Below are 23,851 nucleotides of genomic sequence, written 5' to 3'. Positions count from 1 at the left end.
CCACCTGAGATTAGCTAACTTAAATAAAGACCGGAAATTGAACTTGGGTCATTCTGGTCTGTTTGACTTGGAGATTTTGAACACATTGCTGCTGTTGGGCTTTACAACATATTAAATAAAATGTTGCTATTTCTCAGTACAAGTAACAAACAAATTGCTGCAGGGAATAAAAAATGGGTTCAAAATCAGAGGAGATGGGTCAATCAGCATCTGTAGAGAGGGTAGCATGTGCTTCAGGTGCCCACCCTTCATTGCAACATTTGCACCAAAACCCATCCCAAGTAAACAGTATACTGGCACTATATGTAGGCTCATCTGAAGAATGGTAATTTGAGCGAAGTATCAGGGATGTCCTCACCCCGTCGAAAGATAGGTCTCTGCTTTCTGAAGTATAGAAGTGGAAACTAGTTCGATATTAGGCTGCACACAAAAATAGTCACAGTGATGAGATCTCTCTCCTTCAAGGTTACAAACACTTGGCTTTGGTCCTCATCAAAATTACCTTTCCCTAGCCACCGGCTTCATCCCTCTCCTTGGCAACTTTTGAGCCTGAGACAGACTGCTTGCAACCTTGGTGTTGCAACTGACCGAGGTGAGCTTCTGACTACACATCTACTCCATCACTTAGGCCACTTATTTCCACCTCCATGACACTGCTTGGCTCCACCCCATCTCACCTCACTGCTGCTGAAACCCTCACCCATGTCTTTGTTCCCTCTAGATTTGACTATTTAATGCACTCCTGACTAACCTCCTATCTCCCATTCTTCGTAAACTTGACATCATCCAAAACCCTACAGCCCATATCCGAACTCTCACCAGTTCAATTCACCATCACCCCTGTGCTCGCTGACCTACAATGGCTCCCGGTGAAGCAGTGCCTCGATGCTAAAATTCTCAACCTCATCTTCAAATCCCTGCATGGCTTGGCTCCCTCCAGCTCCCATCTCTAACCTCCTCCAGCCATTCAACCCAGAGATATCTGTGCTCTTTCAATTCTGATCTCTTGTGTATTCTTCTTGGTGGCTGTGCCTTCAGCTGCCCACATTCTAAGCTCTGGAATTCCCTCCCTAAACCTCTCCATCTCTCTCTCTCCTCCTTCAAAGGCTTCTTAAAATCCACCTCTTTGGACAAGCTTTTGGTCAAGTGCCCTGACACCTCCTTATGGTGTCAAATTTTGTTTAATAATTCTCCTGTGAAGTGCCCTGGGACACTTTACTACATTAAAGGCACAAAATATAAATACAAGTTGTGACTTCACCTGCTTGGATGATGTATCTACAATAGGGAAGTCACATGTATTAGGTCCTTCTATCTTCTTAACGTGATATAGATGCAGATGAGGAAAGCCATTAAGCCATCCATGCAGAAAAAGCCTACACTCCACCCCTCCCAAATCACAGCATTGAACGTTTTGAGCTGAATCTGGAGCTTTTGCCTTCCACACCCTCTAAAGTGAGACATGCTGCTACTGTGTTCAGTGAAAATAACACAAATATAGAATATGAATTGCTTCACATTGAACCTGCAACCCTCAATAATAATGACTTTAAAACTAACCTTAACAAGAGCAGCCAGAAAGCAACACAAGGGCGAAAGTCTCTAAATACATTAATTGGCACAAGTTGTTTCCTGTGATGGAGGGAAAAAATATTTACAGAGCCAGACTTCCTCAAGCAAGCTCATCCTGTGGTTAACTCAAACCACTTAAACTTTAAAGGACTCAAAGAAAGTCATTATACATCTAGTTTTTCTTATGTGTTTCAAATCACATTTCATTTTGCATTAAAGCTTTCAGTACAGGCCGCAATAATGGCTCATGAAGGTGGGTCAGCTTTCAATCGTTTTGGGCCAAATCCTGGATATAGGAGGTATTTTAACACTGCGTATAATACAGATTGACATCAATCCTTACCCTGATGTACAGACCAGCATCAATCCTTACCCTGGCATACAGACCAGCATCAATTCTTACCCTAGCATACAGACTAACAGCAATCCTTACCCTGTTATACCAACTGGTGTCGATCCTTATCTTTTCATCAGGTTGTGCCAATGCGCTTTACAGCTACATAATTACTTCTTGTAGAGCAAACTGTTGCAATGTAGGATGGCTGTGATTCCTTCCAGTACCATTTGGTGTCAGATGACGAATGGCCATTTTTAAGTAAGGTTCCAGAGGACGATTGCTATTCATAGTGTCAAACTCCAATAGGAGGTCTTCAAAGGGGGGGCAAACTGGAGGAAATAAGAGCTTGCCTCACTGAATGTGAGAAGGAGATGTGCTTTGGCAGGCACCCTGCCAGAAATAAAGAAAGCCACTGCCACTGAATGGCAGTATGGGAAAGGGAACAAAATGTCACACTGGTGTAGTAAGGAGCACTGTTCTGGGGTTGGGGGCAAAATAAAGGGAGTTTTTAATAAGGGCTGACCTGGGAGCGCTTGGGCCTAGGTGCCCGAAATGAAAAAATTCTCCATGTGTCCAAGAGGTTCTAAACAGTTTCCATCCCCTTTGTCTGCTATGGCTGAAAAGGCCTTAGACAGCGATCTTTCCCCATCGCGCCTCTGTGGTAGCTGCCTTATGCTTTAGCGCATCGCTCAGCACTTGGTCCAGGACCTTGGAATGTAGTAGTCTCCAGCACTTGGTCAAGGATAACTCTTTGCACTGGAAGAGCAACAAGTTTTGAGCGAGCCAAAGAGCGTCATTCACCAAACTGATGGTCCTCTAGCCATAATTGGTGTTTATCTTGGTGTCCCCCCGCTAGAAACACCCTGTAGAGCACAGAGTCCTGACAGAGTCCTGAGTCACGAACTGTTTGGAATGAACCTCCACAAAAACCACTGCATCTCTCTCCAGACTTTCTTTGCAAAGGCACATTCCACAAGAAGGTGGAAACAGTCTCTTCCCCACCACAGATACCTTAAAGGCAATACATGGAGGCATTGAAACTCCAGGCATGTAGAAAGGGCCTCAGTGTAGAGCATGCTGTATAGAGAAAATTGAATTGTATTACAATTTCTGTCATCTTGAAATGTTTTGTCCTCAGTTTGCATGCCTGACACGGAATGTATATTGTAAATATCAAGAGTATTAAAATTTTGAGGCACCTCAGAATGGAACATGCTGTATGGAAAATAAGTTGAATTTTATTGCACTTTCTGTAAGTTCCAAGTCAAAATGTTTTGTAATGTACTTTCATAATTTTTACAAATAAAGTATATTTTCGGAAATAAATTTCTCTACATGTCCATCACTAACATCCCCACCCTAACGAGTGCCTGAGCTACAATTACTCGCTCACAACCACACACAACCACTGAGCAGGCAGCAACATTAAATTTGCGTTAAATCCTCAACCGAATTGTCCCCAAATGGCAGAAAGTGTGTACATAAACCTTGCACAAACGTTCTAACATAAACTTCATCCAACTTGTGTCAGCTTTGATTGAATGTAGCACTCACAACTCTACGTCAGGAGGTTGTGGGGTCAGGTCCCACTTGAGACTTGACCTTGTAATCCAAGCTGGCTCTTCAGTGCAGTGCTGAGGGAGTGCCACACCGTCTGAGATGCAGTCTTTCAGATGAGAAGCTAAACCGAGACTTCATCTGGATGTAACAGGCCCATGGCACTTTTATGTAGAAGAGCAGAGGCATTATCCCTGGTATCCTGGCCCATATTCAACCCTCAATCAACACCACCTAAAAAACTGATTATATGGTCATTATCTCACTGCTGGCTGTTGGAGTTTGCTGTATGAAAATTGGCGTTAACATTTCCTATAGCACAACAGGAGCTACACTTCAAAAGTACAGAGGTCATGAAAGGTATATGAATACTTCCTTTCTCTGGAAAAGTCCAAAACAACCTTCAAGTCTTTTTGATATGTGGAGACCCCTCCAAGTGCCACTTCCAAGTAGCACTTGCAATAAAACTCAGTGACACATGCTCAGTTTGTACTGAGTTGGCTGTCAGCAGGTGCTGGAAGTGGCATGATACAGCAGTCCCTGGTTTAGGAATGAATCAAGAAACAGGCACAATTCTAACTCCTATGAAAAATATGCACATTGGGTAGGTGAGAAGTGAATCAGGAATTCTTGCAACAAGCCTTGCGGTTGAAAAAGCCGAGGACAAGTCACCATCGAAGCTTGCATATGAACAACTACTTCTGAGGGGTTCCAGGTGGCACTGGAATCTGTAGGAGGGTACTCCATGATATACTGCATAACAAATTTTGCAGTGCAATAGCTGAACTAAAAACTCATCTATTTCAACATAAGGAACTAATTTGTTCCATCCCTTTGTCAGTCTGATTTTGTGAATCCAAAGAGCAAAAGGATTAAAGGCAAACAAATGGAAAGTTCTGGACATCTACAGCACAATAGCAATTCTAGTGACGCCAGCTCAGGGGCAACAAATGTTTGAACAAATGTGTTCTAATGACAAAAACTGTCAACAGTGCATTTATTCTTCCATGATGGAATGATATTGAACAGAATTAAAGAAAAGCTGCCGGCAAACACAAATACTGGATAGTCTAGTTAATGTGTGTCACCATGTTTATCTAAAACAATTTGGCTGAATATTAAAATAAAACTGCCCATTTGTTCATTTTCAAGATCACAATCTGACCCATCTCAAGGGATCCAAGTGTGTCTGAGTGCAGCATCTAACTGTTTCTTAAAGAACTCTGGGGTTCACTGCTCTACGTGAAACACCTTGATAAATCCTTACGTGAAGAAGAATTCACTGATAAAATAGAAGGAAAGAAGGAAATTGTACATTATATATACATACACACACGGGTCCTCAGGAAATTCCAAAGCACTTTACAGCCACTAAAATACTTGAAGTTTAGTCACTTCTTTAATGTTGGGAAATGGGGTAGCCAATTTTTGCACTGCACAGTGCCATGAATAACTGCAATTTGAATTATTTTTAAAGTGATGGTTGAGTGATACATTTTGTCCAGATGCCAGGGAGAAACCGCCTGCCCTCCTTTGAATGATACGAGATCTTTTACGTCCAGCTAAGAGAGCAGGCGGGGCTTTTGATGATGGCAACTCCAACAGTGTCACATTCCATCAGTGCCACACTGAAGTGCCAGCTTGGATTGTGTGCTCAAGTCTCAAGTGGGGCTTAAATCCACAACCTCATGATTCATAGGTAAAAGTGATTTTTTTTTTGTTAATCATTCAGGGGATATGGGCGTCGCTGGCTAGGCCAACGTTTATTGCCCATCCCTAATTGCCCTTGAGAAGGTGGTGGTGAGCCACTGCCTTGAATCGCTGCAGTCCATGTGGTGCAGGAACACCCAGTGCTGTTAGGAAAGGAGTTCCAGGATTTTGATCCAGCGACAGTGAAGGAAGGGTGCTATATTTCCAAGTCACGATGGTGTATTGCTTAGAGGGGAACTTCCAGGTGGTGGTGTTCCCATGTGTCCGCTGCCCTTATGCTTCTAGATAGTAGCAGTCACATATTTGGAAGGTGCTGTCAAAAAAGCTTTGGTGAGTTGCTGCATCTTGTAGATGGTACACACTATTGCCACTGTGCATCGGTGGTGAAGGGAGTGAATGTTTGTGGGTGGGGTGCCAACCAAGCGGGCTGCTGCGTCCTGGATGGTGTCAAGCTTCTTAAGTGTTGTTGGAGCTGTACTCAAACAGACAAGTGGGGAGTATTCCATCACACTCTTGACTTGTGCCTTACAGATGCCAACTGACACTACTGTCATCATTGCTGACACATGAAGATTTGTGAAAGCAGATACTATTTTGTAATGGAAACTGTTCTAAAAAAAATTACTGAATCAATCCAAAATCTACATGATTTAATAACAGAAACATCTGGCAAATATTCAGTAATGTGATAATTTTAAACAAACACTGTAAAACAAATATCAATCCTAAATTTAACCTTCACTCATCTGAAACTTGGTTGTCTTTTCCTGCTCTTTCAGTTTCTTTTGAAAGGTCTTGCTCATTTATCAGGGTCCCTTCAATGGCTTTTAAAAATACCACTTGAAAAGGTGGAGAGGCTAATGCAGCAGCAATTCTGTTGGACATGATCCATTTGTTGTGTGCTGCGAGGAAAATGAGGTCAGGCAGCTGCAGATCAGTTTAGAGCAGCAGTTGGGACTCTGAAGAGTAAGGTCCTGCACCCCCTGCTTGATATCTGTTCTGTAATCAGACTATCTACAGGAATACAAACATGACACACAAAGTCAATGCTGAAAACTTTTAACTATTAATACAGAGAATAAAAACTGTAATAGTTTTGGTTTTAATTTTTTTTTAAATCACCAGACCTCATGATTATACACAATGGTCTCAGCCTGGCTGGCACTGAGGTGTAGCAACAACACAAGTTTATTCAATGGAAGTTTTAACACAGAAACAGGCCATTCGGTCCAACTAGCCTGTGTGGCAGGTAAACAATGGCACTCTAGGCCTAGGTGTGAACAGACATAACAATGATATCAGAGCACCAGTTCACTCAGGAGATGTAATTTGTCTGCCTAGAATTGTGGCAAAGCTAACTCTTTTAATGCTTTACTGACAGTAAGAAATAAACATTACCAGAAAACAGCATTCCGTTCATTCACATATTTCAAGAAAAACAAACAAATTTGTTGGCTTAGAATGAGCCACGATGTGCCTTTCAATCTGCCTTCAAACAAGGCTCAGAAAGTGAAGGTGCAAGATTATGGGAAGAATTTTTCCCCCTGGTGGGGTGGGGAGTTCAGGAGTGGGCGCGCCTCCAATCGGGGGCACACCGCCATTTTATGTGGGTTGGCCAATTAAGGCCCGGCCAGCGTGACGTCCGCTCTGGCGGCCGGGGGGTGGATTCCCTCAGCCGGGCGTGTGTGCGAAAGAGTGCACTGATCTCCGAGTCTAGTGCTGCCTCAAGGAGATTGGCGCCAAATTCAAAAATGTGAAATATAGAAAAATAACATTTCCCTGACAAGTCCCCTCCTGTGACACTTTCACATGGGTTGGGACAGGTCCATGACCTTTAATTAAACTTTTATTAAATTTTTTAAAACCTACATGAAACCTCAAGCCCGTGGATGAGGTTTCATGATTTTTCTGAAGCCCGCCAACCTTAAGGTTGGACAGGCAGGTTCTTTAACTACTTCAATTAGTTTTTAAATGGCCTCAATTGGCTGTTGACAAGTTGGTTGGCGCACAGCTGATTCAGCTGCACCCCGGCCGACCTGAAAACTGAAATGAGGCAGGGTGATGTCAGGAATTCTGTCCGATGTCATCTCGTGTCATTTTATGCGTCGGCGAGCAGGGGGTGGGACCCGCTTGCCAAACTCAATGTCCTGCCCTATGTTTTCCAATACACACAGCAAAAGGTCATGACGGCAGGCAGATACTGTTGTCTAACTGGTCACTGGGCAGTAAAGGTGTGTACACAGCAGGAGACGTGAGGTCCCTGCTTATGGGAGAGGCTTCTCAAACCACTTTTGAACTGGACAGGGACAGTGCACCTCCAATCTTTACCCATGACAACTGCAACTGCCCTTGCAAATACAAACTGTGATGAACCATGTCCATTAACTTAGTGATCTGGTGGTCAGTGCACTTGGAATATTGGTAATGGCTACATTCCAATAATGGTTGGAATCATTCTCCTGGTACACAAGCACTTAATAAAGTGGCTGAGAGGGAGCACATACACTGACCGGCTATGACAAACTATTCACAGGCCAACTGCCTCATGACACCAATAACCAGTCGCATCAGGGTATGCAAAACATATATGGGAAGGCGGTAAATTGTTTTAGTTGTATTGGCACCACAGACTAATATCCATATTCCACCAACATTTATATGGGTAGAGCTAGCTAAATCAGGCATGGCCTGCTGAGATGATAGTCCTGACAATGAAAACTTGTAAATGGAAATAATCTAAAGATGGGTCTTGAAGATTTCAAGTGATGGCGCTGTAACTATTTCCTTTGACATTTTGTTCCATTGTGAGATTGTCCTTGGGGAGAAAGATCATTGAGATACACTGTCTTGGAAACAAATGGTCTTTTTAGTTTGTGTGGATGACTAGCTCATGTTTTGTCATTGCCATAGGGTACCAGATACTTGTTTCTGTCAATTCCCGCCAGTCCATTCCATATTTTATAGAACATGGTCGGTCTACTGTTCTCCCTCCTTTGCTGTAGTGATTCCCATTCCAAATCTTTGATCCAGGATGTGACAGTGCTGCATTTTCCATACCGATTCATGTAGCACATCTTTGGATTGCTTCAATCTTATTTATTATCTCTCACACTGTATAAAGATCCCACACATATATTTGCATATCCAGGATTGGATAGACAAATGTTTGGTAAGCGATAAATGACATTTTTGTTGCAATACCAAAGATTCCTCCTCAGGAATCCAAGAACCTGTTTTGTGAGGATATTATCTGCTGAATGTGGAATCCCCACTGAAGGTTGTTTTTAATGAGCCCCTAGATATCGTTGTTGGAGAAGAGGAGTCATACGGACTCAAAACGTTAACTCTGTCTTTCTCTCCATAGATGCTGTCAGACCCAAGTTTTTCCAGCATTTTTGTTTTTGTTATCGTTGTTGGAGAATATGATTACAGAACTTAAAGCTATCTGTTGGTGGATCCTTTTTGTTGGTGATGTACACTACATAGCAATTTTTGGTATTGAATGAATGCCATCTCCCAATTGTCCTACTATTTTTGCAATTCCAGAAGATCATCTAGCAGTGAATTGATGTGATCTTGAGTTTTCCCCGATATGTAAACCATGTAGTCATCTGCAAATAGTCAAATCCTGCTTTTTACCTTGTTGGGAAGGTTGTTTGTGTATGTCAAGAAGAATAAAGGTCCCAATACAGTTCTCTGGGTTACTCTGGAGGAGAGGATGATTCCCCATCTTACCCCTTTGTCTTCTGTGGTAAGGAAGTGCCAGAGCCAATTTAATGATTCCACAGTAGTGAAGTTTAGACAAGGGCTTTTCTTGAAGAACTTTGTCAAAGGCTTTTGAGAAATCTAGTACAGCCACATAAGTAGTTTCATCTCTTTTGCGACTTGAAGCTAAGTCATCAACAGTCTGTATTTTGGTCAATCTTTTCACCCAAAAACCATGCTTAGTATCTACCAGGATATTGTGAGTTTCAAATTGCTTCATGACATGAAAATGAGCAATATATACAAGCAATTTACAAATTAAACTGATGAGAGATACCGGTCAGTAATTTTCTGGCTGATTTTTGTCTCGTTTTTGAATATGCCACTGATATTAGCTTGTCACCAATGGTCTGGTAAGTTATTATTGGCTTTCCCTCAACAGCAAGGATGATTGTCTTCCATAAGTCTAAAGATGGCTGATGAGGCCGATTCTGGATCTGCAGACTTTATGGCATGTAGGACATTTGTTGTCATGTGGGTTGTTTGGTCAGGTATTATGATTTCAGGTCAAGGCGCGTTCTTTTCACCACACTCGCTTTTCTCCTTACTTTTGTCGTTGCTGGGCCGTAAAGTGCTGGGATCCTTCCCACAGTCCCTGCTGCCATCTGGCTCGGTCCAAGGCGATGGTAGTAGTCCAGTGTTGATTGACTCTTGAAAGCAATAGCTTTACGATAAGACACATCAGGCAGAGATAGAGATTGGGTTTTTTTGGCTGCCAGTTTAATTAAATTCAGCACTTTTGACTTCATCTTGCCCCCAGCTGCAGAGAGTCTTGGGTTACAGGCAGTGCAGAATGTGACGCAGCTATCGCTGCTCTCGTAACCAAACTGACCTTTGAAATCGTTGCGATTGTTGCTCACTCCCATTTAAATTGAAGACTCCTTCCTCACTGCCAGGAACCTATTAAAGGTTTTAACAACGGTTCTATTCACATTACCCATAATTACTCCCCGCAAAAACCAATTTGGAATTTGAGTAAAACTGAATTTACTACTGTGTTCTAACATTACCACCAGCCTCTTCCTGCTGCTTATAAACATGTCCTATTAATATGGCTCACACCAAGTACAACATGCTACTCTCTAAGAAGTGATGTTATGCAGTGATATAGTAAAAGATAATTGATTGTGACCATTTTGAGTTTAGTTAAATACAGAAGTAAAGTTGCTACCAAAGAATCCTTAAACTTTTGGCTTGGACAAAAAAAAATTATTCAAACCATAAATACACAGATGGTTCACTTGCCAAATTAGTCCTGAACAGCTAAGGTCGAAGCAGTGATCTTTTAAAGCAGCTTAAGTAACAATCAATCACACTGGGCTGCTTGGAGCTACATTGATCAACAAAATTGATCTGAGCCGTGTCTAACAATTCATACAACCTAGCCAAAAATAGTTTACCTTCATAAGAAGGAACACATAATAGAATATCTGATTAGAAACAGACTTGAAGTTATTAAAATGAATTAAGAGATGACTTACACTAACACTCACGAGTAGCCAGATCACAGAATGTACGGTCTGTACATGGGTGTGTGTTGTTGTTCGGTGGGGAGTGGTTTCAGTGAAATTGGATGACTCTCAGAGGGACTAATACCTGGGTGATTTCTTGAGAAATGCATTGGTTGCATCTGTCATTTACTCTGTAGCGTGGTGTGTTTGACCACAGTTTGTTAATTTCACATATACTCTAACATTCAGGGTAAGTATGAGGTACAAGATACATAGTGTAAATTATTTAATCTTTCTGAACTTGCACATTAAATTTTGTTTTTCTTTGATCAAAACCCGTGGAATCTTGTGGCTTTATTCCAAAAGCAGGTGTCTTGAATCTCAACCTTTAACTGCTTTAAATAAAACGTTATTACTCCCTAACTGCATCTCCCCCAGCGTCTCGGCATCTGGCCAAGGATCGTAACTTAAATTGGGGGCTCTTGCAGGGTCTCAGATTCACAGACAAATACGAGGGCCAATACCTGCTGAGATTAACGTTAATAAGATTTCCACGGTGAATTTTACTATACTGTTTGAAAAGCAGAATGACTTTGTCAATTGTTACAACTTTTCTGGAGAGGGAAGATTTATTCCAGAGTGATATGCAACAATTAACCAAGGATAGGCTAATTTCATTAGCAGAAAAGTTAGAATTAGAATTAAAAGCAAGGGCTAAGAAAGCAGAAATAATTGAGATAATAGCACAGCATCTGGAATTGAAAGAAGCAAAAGTGAATCCAAATGACAATTCAGTTGAATTAGCTGGAATACAGTTGCAGATGAAGCAACCCGAGATGAAAAAGAAATGGAAATGCGAAAGCTTGAGCTTCAAGTTTCAAAGCAAGAAATAGATCAGGCAGCATGAACTAGCTAGAGAAAAGCTAAGAGTACAGAGTGAAAGAGACTCTAGTAGTTCTGATGAGGGATGAAGTCCATTCCGAACTTAGATATAACAAAGAATCTTTGTCTATTGCCTAAATTCACTGAAGAGGGAGTTGAGAGATATTTTATCTAATTTGGAAAGGTTATCTAAACAACTAAAGTGACCAACGGACACGTGAATTCTCATTTTGCAAAGTGTTTTGGTTGGGAAGGCTATCTATGTGTATTCTAGTCTTTCAGAAGAACAACGTTCAGATTGAGATAGTTAAGGCTGCAGTACTCAATGCTTACAAACTTAACCCTGAAGCATATCAGTTGAAATTTCAGACTTTAAAGAAAAGACCAGATGAGACATTTGCAGAATTTGCTAGGGAAAAAGAAATACCATGGGACCGGTGGTTTTGATCCCTGAAGTTAGAACAAAATTTTGAGAAAACAAGGGAGCTAATGGTAATGCAAAAATTTCAAACCAGCATCCCAATAGCTATTAGGTAATACCTGGAACACCATAAGGTTTCTAAGTTACGAGAAGCAGCATTACTGGTAGATGGGCATGGCATATCACATAGACAGCTAGAGGGTAGTGGATCTCCATCTGTAAACCAACAGGGAAACTGGAGGAACAGAAAAAAGTCCAGCTTTATGGAGAAAGCAGAAGAGGCTACAGATAAGAAAAATGACGGTGTAAAAGAATTGAGGGGGTGAAAATAAACTTATATGCTTTTATTGCTTGTCAAAGCCCATTGTTGGAAGCTGAAAGGTAAAACAGTGGAAGTTATAAGAACGCTTAAAGAATCCTCAGAAAGGGCTGTACCAGAAGTGGTAATGGATACTAAAGCCAAAGCAGTGGTAGAGGTGAAATGTATTCCCTCAGAATACACTAGAAAGCGGGAGATGGCTCAGGACAGTCAAGAGAATTCTTCCTTGACTACTGTTAAAGTGAGTCAGGCTATTGGAGTTTCTAAATGTTTTATCTTGAAGGAAGAAGTGTTCCCTTACTCCTCCAACAAAATAAGTAAACCAATCAAAATTTTGAGAGGTACTGGAGCAGATCAGTCATTGGTGATGGCTGATGATACAATTTGTGTTCCAGACAGTTTGATGAAAGAAAGTGTATTAATAAAAGATATTCATGGAGTTTATAAACCCATTCCTTTGTGTAAAGTTAATTTACAAAGTGACTTAGTAAACAGAATTGTTACAGTGGGAATTGTTCCAAGTTTACCTGTTGAAGGAGTGGATGTTTTATTGGGTAATGATTTGGCTAATGGAGACAGGAACATGGGAATGACAGTATTGCAACAGGCACTTGATCATGCTGATCTTACTAAACTCCTAAAAATTACTGCAGTCAACCATGAGAAGCTTAGTGCTGATAACGAGCAATTGAAAGAAAAGCTGATCAGTATAGAGAACCAACTTTCACACGCAAAAGATGAGTTTGCAAGTGAAAAATGAAAACATAAGAACACTGGAGTGTCAGTCACGGGAAGTAAATGCTTGAAAGAAGCTTGAAATGCCTAAATGATTGAAGCGTATTCAATAAAGGTAGATCTTCAGTTGAAACTTGATGAACCTCAAACATCAGAAGCCTCCATGAAGTATCGCCTTGAACAGGAAAATAAATTGCTGATGAATGAGAACAGTTGGTTGAATGCAGAGTTAAGAGCAAAGACTGATGAACTGTTAAAAATTCATTGTGAAATGAGCTTAGAGATAGAATTACACCTGCAGTTGGTGAAGGAATGACAATTGGGCTGTGGACTTAAGCGAAACATTCTTTGCTGAGTTAAAGACTAAGAATAAGAGGAAGAAACACAAGTATTGAGCTATGACAATTCTGTGACATTTAACTCTTGCTAATCCTACTTGTTACATATATTGAATTTTATTCTGGTTAAACCTTTGTGGATTGTATAATATGACATGTGTAGCTGCAAAACAAAATGTATCAGTATAGTTATGTAATAAAGTATTTGTTAAAAGTTATGGTGTTAAATACTTCTTGTAAAGAAACTTAAGCCATTGTAGAGAAATCTTCACTGTAGTGAAGCTTTCTTTCTTCCAAAAGTTAAGGTGTTATGAATTCAATTCATTACGTCTGCATGCGTTAAATTTGCAGTACATGGACATTGTAACATTTAAAGGTACAGGGTGTTCCAATGCTGTCAACAGTGTTCCTGCCAAGTAACACGTGTAGAACCTTCTGGAAGTACTTTGATAGTGTCCCATCCAGAAGACAGAAAGGAACATATCTACGTCAAGCTGGCTATTTTATAAAATTATTTTATTTTTAAAAATGAACAAAAACTTTGTCCTGACATGCCTGACTAGCCATGGTTCATACCAGAAGAACTTCTACCCTTCAGAAACCAGCAGGGACCTTGTTACCTTTAAAGAGGTGCTAATGTCCCATGACTGCAGAAAATCAAATTTCATAGAAATGCACCAACACCCTTTATATTCTAAGGCAAAGCTGTGGCCAATGGAGGCCGTATGTCTGCAAGGACAAAAGGGACCCTGACTCCTCTCTTAAACCTCTCAAGATTCCAGACCTGGAAAAATACATCCTTTGTCCAACACCCAGGAAATGATGTGTGAGGTATGTCACATGACCTTCCCCAAGCTGCTAGAACCTGTAATATTGCCGTGTGGAACTGAACCCAGGCAATCTACCATTTTACCACCCAACAGGTAGCAGGAGAAAGAGCTCTGTTCAGGTACGTTGCCTGGCTTTCATCTACACTGTGTATTACTGGAACATCAGAACTCCTGTATCTGTACCTATAAGATTCATTCATCTCTACATGCATTCTTTCACAGGGGAAGGTCATCGATTCCGGGAAGACAGATCACCCTGCAACAGTATCAGCCTAATCTCTGAGGGAATACCCCATTGGACTTTTGATTCTGGACCATGAAACCATAACTCTTATTTTTTTGATCTTGCCCTGTACCTATTTCTTTCCCTCATCCCTCTTTTAGTGTAGGAGTGCAAAAAAGGAGCAGGCGTTGCAAAACCCCTTCCCCTGTTTAGTGTTTGTGTAAAATAAACCAACCCTCTTATTTTACCTTATCTCAAGTTTGCTGTGGGGTTATTAATAGAGGATTGGATCACTCCAAACTGAAGGGCTAGGGAAACTACGCCACAAGTTATGAAGTGGGAAATCAGATATCAAAAATACCTACTTACTGACGGTGGTCAGAGGAGAAATCAGGGCTGCTTAAATTAGTTCCTCCCTCCACTACCCACCAACCACCCCCCCATCCACCTCCCACCGCCTGCCCACACCCCCGCCCCATCCCCCCGCCCTCCAATAGGTTACCCAGATCAGTTCAAAGGTCAGTGGACAACTCTTCGCAGGGAGTCAATTTGAGGCAGTCTGCTAGCCAGGAAGTGTCACAGGCACAGAGACAGGAATAGGCCCTGTTATGTAAGTGTTATGCACACTAGAGAGTAAATGACAGATGCAACCAATGGATTTCAAGAAATCACCCAGAAATTAAGCCCCTCTGTGAGTCATCCAATTTCACTGAAACTGTCTTCCTCACAAAACTTTCCAATCTCTATCTTCTAAGATCCTGCCTTGGAATTCGCTCCATACACCTCTCCCGCTCGAACGGTTTTAACAACGGTCCACCTCGCAGGGATTCCATCTCACCTTCCGTTATTTTTTCTCCCTGGATTCTGGAGTGACTCAACACTAGCTCACAAGCACACTTTCAGACCCATGGCTGTGCCAAGCAGCACACCACTGCTCCAAAGGAGTATCTTTGCCCCAGTGGCTCACAGTACAGAGTCAGTCTGCAAATTGCAGCTCTTTCTTTAATTTGGAGCCTATTTCTTTGATCCCTTCTTTTAACTTTCTCTCATGATCAGACACAGGAAAATATATATCTATATCATTCTGGTTACTTTATAAACTTATTACTTTTTTAAAAATGGACAAATGGTTAGATTGACAAAATAGCCACAGTAACCACATGGTGGCAGTTCTGGAAGCTTCTGAGCAGTTTAAACATTGTCAAAGGCTAACTAATCAAACTCCTGGAATGTAACAGTTCTTGCATTGTATAATCGCTCCAGCCAAGCCAACACAAAGGGTTAGTAGATGAGGAGTCTGCACTAGCCAATGCTGAACAAAGGCAAAGCTATTGGGATCATCCTGTCCCACATTGTGATAATGGTTCTACAGTTACCTGCTCAAAACACAATGGGTTGCAACAAGGGGCCTTGTTAGCTGACGAGCTCGACCCTGTCACATGACCAAGGCTTGCACTGTTAGAATTCCTTTAACTATACAGCTTTTGAGTTTTATCTTCAGTTGTGGTTTAACCTCAGAAGAGAAAACCAGCAGGACTCCAGGCTAGCAGCCCGTCTCTGACCCCCATCTCTCCGAGACTGATCCCCAGAAAGAACCCTGTTTTTCATCTACAACGTGAACCAATACCCAGGATAAAAGAATACTTTGCTGCATCTTCAACAGACTCAACCGGCAACCGAGTTCCTGGGACCAAGACCAAGAATTCCGCCAGACAAAACCACCTAAAAGAACCTGCTTTGTACGTTGACTCAAACCACAGTTTGTTTGTAAATTCACATCTACCATATATTTATCCTGAATGTTAGAGTATAGGATACATCATGTAAATTGTTTAATCTTTCTAAGCTTCTTTGTAAATTTTGTTTTTGCTGGAATCTCAACCTTAATCTACTTTAAACAAGATATTATCGGTCCCTAACCGGACCTCCCCCACCACGTCCCAGTGTCTGGCCAAAGATCATAACAAGATCTAGAAGCTCAAAACTGGGCAGCCATGAGGTTCTGTGGGTCATCTGCAACAGCGGAATTATATTCAATCATAATATGTAATCTCATGGCCTGACATATCCCTCACTCTACCATTATCCTCAAGCCAGCCCTGGCACAATGATGCTTGGAGCAATAAGAAGCAAACCTAAAAATGAGGTACCAAACTACTGAAGCTAGAACACAGGACTACACAGATGTTCAAAAGTGGAAGTAGCATGCTGTAGACAGAGCTAAGCGATTCCCACAACCAACGGGTCTACGCTCTGCAGTCCTGCAACATCCAGTAATGTACAGTACAGTGGTGACAATTAAAAAACTAGCCAGAGGAGGAGGCTCTACAAACATCCCCAGCCTCTCCCAGCCTCAAGGATGAGGGATCCAGCATGTCAGTACAAAATACAAGACTGAAGCATTTGTAGTCATTAGCCAGAAGTGCCAATTAGATGATCCAACTCAGTCTCCTCCTCAGGTTCCCAGCATCACGGGTGTCAGTCTTCAGCTAATTCGATTTACTCCACATGAAGGCACTGGATACAGCAATGGGTAAGGCCTTGACAACATCCCAGCTATAGTACTAAAGACGTGCTCCAGAACTATCTGCACACCTAGCCAAGCTGTTCCAGTACAGCTGCAACACTGGCATCAATGTGGAAAACTGCCATGGTATGTCATGTCCAATTGCCGCCCCATCAGTCTACTCTCGGTTATCAGCAAAGTAGTGGAAAGTAATGGATAGTGCAATATTATCAAGTAGCACTTTCTCAGCAATACTGTAACCTACTCACCAATGCTCAATTTGAGTTCTGCCAGGACCAATCAACTCCAGATCTCATTACTCCCTTGGTACAAGCATGGACAAAAGAACTGAATTCAGAGGTGAGGTGAGAGTACCTGCCCTTGACATCAAGGCAGCATTTGATCAAATGTAGCATAAAGGAATTGGAATCAATGGGAATCAGGTGGAAAACTCTCCACTGGTTGGAGTCATTTCTAACACAAAGGAAGATAGTTGTGGTTGTTGGAAGACAGTCATCTCAGTCCCAGGACATCACTGCAGGAGTTTCACAGGGTAGTGTCTTCGGCCCAACTATCTTCAGCTGCTTCATCAATGTCCTTCCCTTCAACATAAGGTCAGCAGTGGGGATGTTCATTGATGACTGCAGTGTTCAGTACCACTCAACTCCTCAGATAATGAAGCAGACTGTGCCTGTATACAGCAAGACCTGGACAACCTTCAGGGTGAAAGGACTAATAAGTGGCAAATAACATTTGCGCCACAAAAGGGCCAGGCAACAAACATCTCCTTTAAGGGGGGTCTAATCATCTTCCCTTGAAATTAAACGGTATTACCATCGCTGAATCCCCCAAAATTAATATCCTGGGGTTACCATTGACCAGAAACTAAACTGGGCTAGCCATATAAGTACTGTGGCTACAAGAGCAGGTCAAAGGCTAGGGATTTTGGGGTGAGTAACTCACCTCCTGACTCCCCAAAGCTTGTCCACCATCTAAAAGGCACAAGTCAGGGCTGTGATGGAATAATCTCCACTTGCCTGGATGAGTGCAGCTCCAACAACACTCAAGGAGCTCAATGTTATCCAGGACAAAGCAGCCCACTTGACTGACACCCCATCCACTACCTTAAAACATTCACTTCCTCCACCACTAACGCACAAGTGGTAGCAGTGTGTAATATTTTTGAGATGCACTGCAGCAACATACCAAGACTCTTTGACAGCACCTTCCAAACCCATGACCTCTACTAACTAAAAGGACAAAGGCAACAGGTACATGGCAACACCACTACCTGCAAATACCCTTCCATGTCACAACTATCTCGATTTGAAACTATTTCGGCACTGCTTCACTGTCAATAGGTCAAAATCCTGGAACTCCCTCTCTAATAGCACCTGCATCACATGGAGTGCAACTGTTCAAGAAGGCAGCCCACCAAAGCTTTCTCTAGGGTAATAAATCTGGTCTTTCTGGAGATGCTCACATTCCATGAATGAATAAAAATAAAATTTTAAAAAACTGTTTTGATTCTCCTGGGATCATGAGAACATTTTGCATGGAATGCAGCTACGCAGGACTGAATAACAGGTTTGGTCAGCAATAACCTGAAAATTTTTGTTGCGTTATCACCAGGCCAGAAAGGAATTTAATTTAGCCAAAATTACTCACGTTTCACTTTGGGTTTCACCATCGAGTGAAATATACAACAGCCATTGGCAGGCTGGAGGCTATTCCCTCCATATTTACTCTTAGCAAAACCTGAATAATCTGCGCAACTCATAATTTGAACTGTTTGGGAGATAATTTCATAAATTGACGGTCTGAAACATGCTCCCTTTTAGACATTTTAATTATTTGACAAGGAGGAATTTCAAGCAATTTATAAAGAAAGACTTGCACTGTCCAGTTACTTTCACAACTTCAGGACATTTCCTTCAGGACAGACAATGAAGCAGATTTAAAGTACAGCCACTGTTGGAATATGGCAAACCCAGCAGCCAATTTGTGCACGGCAAAATCCCTCAAACAGCAAAGTAGTAGTGGTTATGGGATAAATATTGGCCAGGACCCTGGGAGAACAACCAAGCTCTTCTTCACAATAGTGCATAAGATCTTTTACATCCCCCGATCTAGTCTTTCTGAAAGCAGGCACCTCTGACTAGAGCAGCATTCCTCTGTACTGCACTGAAGTGACTACCTGCATTTTGTGCTCAAAACTCTGCAGTGAGACTTGAACTCAAACTTTCGGACTCAGGAAAAAATTCTACCACCTCAACTGAACCACAGCTAACAGCAGTAAGGTATTGATATTCTATTCAAGTAAATTCAAGAAACGTTAAATCCACAATCTACAGCTTTTGCAGAAGTAGATATGGAATTTAGAATACAAGGGATTTGATGTCGATTAACAAATGACATTTCCTACATACATCAGCCTGAGACAATTAAAATCATTAAATTTGGAATTAAATAGCTAGTCTCAGTAATAGTGACCATGAAACCATTGCTAACTGTCATAAAAACCCATCTGGTTCACTCATGTCCTTTAGGGAAGGAAATTTGCCATCCTTACCTGGTCTGACCAACAAGTGACTCCAGACCCACAGCGATGTGGTTGACCCTTAAATTCCCTCTGAAATGGCCTAGCAAACCATTCAGTTGTATCAATCCACCACAGAAAAGTCGATAAGGAATGAAACCACCAGGAAATGACAATGGCAGACCAGCTTTGTAACTCCCTTCCTACCTACACCACATGGGCTGCAGTGATTCAAGATGGCAGTTCACCACCACATTCTCAAGGGCAATTAGGAATGGGTAACCACCACATTCTCAAGGGCAATTAGGGATGGGCAATAAATGTTGGCCCACATCCTATGAAAGAATAAAATCTTTCCAGTAAACTTCATTTGTGATGTTAGAATGCCTCCTTTTCAGTCAGCACATCAGAAACTTAGTAGAAAGGGCTATATGGGTGTTTTGCATGGGTGAGATTCTTGATTCAAGGTGGTAGATTTAATTGGCAGCCCAACCCAATCTATACCCAGGCCAACTGGAAGCAGGTCAGGGGTCAAAGCTTTGGCTTCCTCTTCAGCTAAGGATGAACACAGAAAATCAAGGGAGGCTGAGTAATGGGATCAGTCATAGGAAAGTGAGAAAGCAAAAACAGAATTACCTGGAAAAACTCAGCAGGTCTGGCAGCATCTGCGGAGAAGAAAAGAGTTGACGTTTCAAGTCCTCAAGACCCTTCAGCAGAACTTCAGTTCTGTTGAAGGGTCATGAGGACTCAAAACGTCAACTCTTTTCTTCTCCACAGATGCTGCCAGACCTGCTGAGTTTTTCCAGGTAATCCTGTTTTTGTTTTGGATTTCCAGCATCCGCAGTTTTTTGTTTTTATAACAGGAAAGTGAGGATTCCTTGCTTAAGTGTAGCGACAACCACTTTTGGAGAAATTACCTGTCAGCAAAATGTAGTTAGCCCATTTATAGAGATAATATGGAAGATAACAAAACACACTATATTATGAGGAACATTACAAAATGAGTTAAAATTAACGTTACCCAGTTCATTCTTTACAAAGTAAAATCAGCCTGTTGGTTTACAACTGGCCTCATCTCACAGGAGTGTTCTTCAATCTGCCTTTGGAAAAGGGAGAGAAATACATGCAAGAGCACTTAAGAGCTTACAGTATCCAACGTCAAAAGAAAATAAAAAATTATCAAAACAGAACTGGCACAATAACAAATACACATATATTTTGCTTACCACTAAATTAAGGGTCCATATAACAGGGCCACCTCTGTCCCTTCTCTGCTCAGTTTGTATATGAGTAATTCAACTATAGTGCATGGAAAAGACTTTCTATATTTTAAGTGCTCTTTGATGACACAAACATTGTCTGGATCTTATAACAGGGGTTCCCTGCTGTTTCTAATCAGTCACCAAGTTGTGACTGATGAGGGTTCAAACTTAGGTGGTTTCTGTCAGAACAAAATTACCAAAATTCATTCGGCTTGTGCACAAAAATTACACAGAATATCAAGTGTTTTTTGAACTTCTGTCAAAGCCGAGTCTGGGGCAATTGCTTGCATGCATTAGAACACCATTGATTTGAAAATATAACCAACATGTAGCAGTGGCACTGCTCCACTTCACTTCATAACCTGCACTTTGTAAAGGCTGGAATGATCATTTGTATGGTCAGAGAACAGTAGCTGCAATTCAGGCATTAGCCAGGCTGCATCTTGCTACATTGTTTAAAAAGTGCTGAAGACTTTCACCCAATCAGCACTAAAATCAAAATTCTTCACTGCATCAAAACAGCAATGCAAGACTACTCACTCCTTCAGGTCAGATTTACACCATGACATTGCGTTGGTATGAAACAGATGTAAATGGTGTACTGTAGTGCACCTTCTGGAATTGAAGAAACCAACTAGTTAACTATAGCTGTGGAATGTGAAGCATTAGCAAAGTCTGAACTTTCAAATTTACTTGATAACTTATACGCTTCGAACCATGATTTGCTAATAAGTTGGCTTATGATATCTCCATAACAGATGAATATTCTCCCAATCTTACACCAGACATTTCTGACACCACTGTTGCCTAGTAGTAGTTCTAATACTACCTTGTCTTCAGCATATAGGGACATCATCACCCATTTATTTTGAAGGTTTATTCATTCCTACCTTACTGATATACTGAAAATGAAGTGTAAAAGATTACAAGAACAAATTATATTTATTTAACATCTATAACATAATCTAATGTCCCAAGGTGCTTCACAGGAGCATTATAAAAAAGTATGACACCGAGCATAAAAGGACATATTAAGTCAGATGACCAAAAGCTTGGTCAAAGAGGTCTTAAAAAGTGTCTTAAAGGAGGGAAGCAAGGTAGAGAGGTGTAGGAAAGAAATTTCAAACGGTGGGGACCTTTTCAACTGAAGGTGCGGCCACCAAAGGTGGAGCAATCACTGAAGTGTACACAATTATAAATTTTTACTTAGAGCTTTTCACAAAGTTCAGCACAGATCAGTACAGAGCAGGAAAGTCTCAGATTCCATCCCTTGTCTTGGCTGAGTCACCATCACTAAAGGTAGTAGCTGGGATCACTACAAATCATTATATTATCCCAATTCTCTAGCAAGGCAATAACTTCACCCAGGATTCCCAGTCAGCAGTACAACGAGCCTTGTTTATGTCAAGTTGATTTCCTTGAGGGGGAACACAGTCTTTGACTCTCTTTGCCATTTGGAGGGGTGCAGCGCAGATTCACCAGAAAGACACTGGAGATTAGAAGCTTAAGTTAGATGGACAAATGCATGAACATAGCACATATTCTATTAAGTGTAAAAGATTGAAGACAGGGCGATCTGACCGGGGTGTTTAAAATGTTAAATGTCAGAAGGGTAGATACAGAGAAAGTATTTCTGCTGGTTTGGAAATCTACCACAAGGGGACATAGTCTTAAACTTGGACCTGGACCATTTAAGAGAGAAATCAAGAGGCACTTCTTCACAAAAGGATAGTGAAAGTCAGGAATCCTCTTCCCAAAAGGCTGTGGATGCTAGGTCAATTGGAATGTTCAAGACAGAGGTTTTTATTCATCAAGGGCATCAAGGTATTTGGAACAAAAGTGGGTAAATCTAATCAAATGATAGAACAAATTCCAGAGGCCGAATGGCCAATTCCTCTTAGGCCAGGTTACTAGAGAACTTACAGAAGCCACAGAATTTGTGACAGAGAGTTAACAACTTTACAGCACTGGTGATGTCATTTGCTATCTGGGCCAGTGCTCAGACTTCGAGTGGAGAAGTCTACCCTACTTCATGTTCTGCTGTAAACTTTATTGACTAGAGTTAATTTTTTTATCTTGCTCAGTTACATGAATTTTAAAACATTCCAGTCATAACTCTTGTGACTTTACAAAGTACACCAAGCAGGTCATTTGAAAGTGAGCTATTAAAATCCCACTCTGGCTGCAAGTCACGAACAATCTATTCCATTGATGAATGTGGTAAAACTAAGTATTTCTATCTGTAGCTCAAGGATTCTCTCAGCAACATATTTCTCAAATGAAGAGTAGGTTCTTTTAAACTAGATACTAATAAAAGATGGCTTTTGCAAATGTGTCCTGGAAAATGGCTCCTATCTTATCTCATTTTCCCTGATGAACCAGTTATTGGGTCATTCAAGAACACCACCTAGCAGAGCAGTTAAGCACCATGGTTGGAATTTTACGCCGTCCCCTGGGGACAGGTTGGCAGGCAGAAGGGGGCAAAATTGGGCCCCATGGCTTTGGCACCATGCCCACCACCTATCTGCCACCCTCGAGGTGGCTAAAGTGAACTTGGTGAACAGGTTAAAAAAAGGCAGAGCAGTGGCAGGCATTTAAGGAGACGTTTCATGAGTCTCAAAGATACATTCCATTGAGAAAGAAAGGCTCGTGAGAAGGCTGCACCATCTCTGGCTAATGAGTGGAGGATGGTATCAAATTGAAACAAAAGGTATGAAAATTAATGGGAGGCCAGAAGATTGGGTAAATTTTATAAACTAGCAATTGATGACTAAAAAAAAGGGAGAAATCAGAATATGAGAGAAAACTAGCAAGAAATATAAAAACAAGACAACAAAAGCCTCTACATGTATTAAAAAAAGGGAAAAGAGTAGCTATAGGGAGCACTGGTCCTTTCGAGGGCGAACAGGGGAATTAATAGTGGGACACAAGGAAGTGGCAAAGACTTTGAACAAGTATTTTATATCTGCCTTCATAGTAGAAGACGACACAAAAAACATGCCAGGACAAGCAGAAAATCAAGAGCAAAGGGGAGGGAGGAGCTTAATACAATCACTGGAGAAAAAGTACCGGGAAAACAAATGGAACCAAAGGCTGTTAAATCCCCTGGACCTGATGGCCTGCTTCCTAGGATCTGACTACAGAGATAGTTGGTTGTAAACTTCCAAAATTCCCTAGATTCTGGAAAGGTCCCAGCAGATCAGAAAACTGCATATGTCATATCATGATTCAAGGAAGGAGGGGGAGACAGAAAGCAAGAAACTATAAGCCTGTTAGCCTAACATCTGTCATTGGGAAAGTGCTCTATTTTTACTTAGTTCTGTTGAAGGATCATTCGGACTCGAAACATTAACTGTATTCCTCTCCGCAGATGCTGTCAGACCTGCTGAGTTTTTTTCTTCTAT

The 23,851-nt window shown here is 41.4% G+C and overlaps 1 protein-coding gene across 3 annotated transcripts in view; it reads right to left on the bottom strand.

Annotated features, from left to right (window-relative positions):
- The window catches only part of LOC121281903 (plastin-3-like), a 146,996-nt gene that overhangs the window by 95,982 nt on the left and 27,163 nt on the right, over positions 1 to 23,851 (bottom strand). The window contains exon 2 of one of the 3 annotated variants that reach the window (XM_041195062.1): positions 20,207 to 20,281. The exons of the other annotated variants lie outside the window; for them this stretch is intronic. The gene's annotated coding sequence lies outside the window, so the exon portion shown is untranslated. The remainder of the gene's footprint in view (positions 1 to 20,206; positions 20,282 to 23,851) is intronic. 3 annotated transcript variants of the gene reach the window in all.

Source organism: Carcharodon carcharias, chromosome 9 (genome assembly GCF_017639515.1).
Source record: "Carcharodon carcharias isolate sCarCar2 chromosome 9, sCarCar2.pri, whole genome shotgun sequence".
In the NCBI taxonomy this organism is placed as follows: domain Eukaryota; kingdom Metazoa; phylum Chordata; class Chondrichthyes; order Lamniformes; family Lamnidae; genus Carcharodon; species Carcharodon carcharias.
The sequence above is the reverse complement of the archived record's forward strand: the minus strand, read 5'-3'. Positions and strand labels throughout refer to the sequence as shown.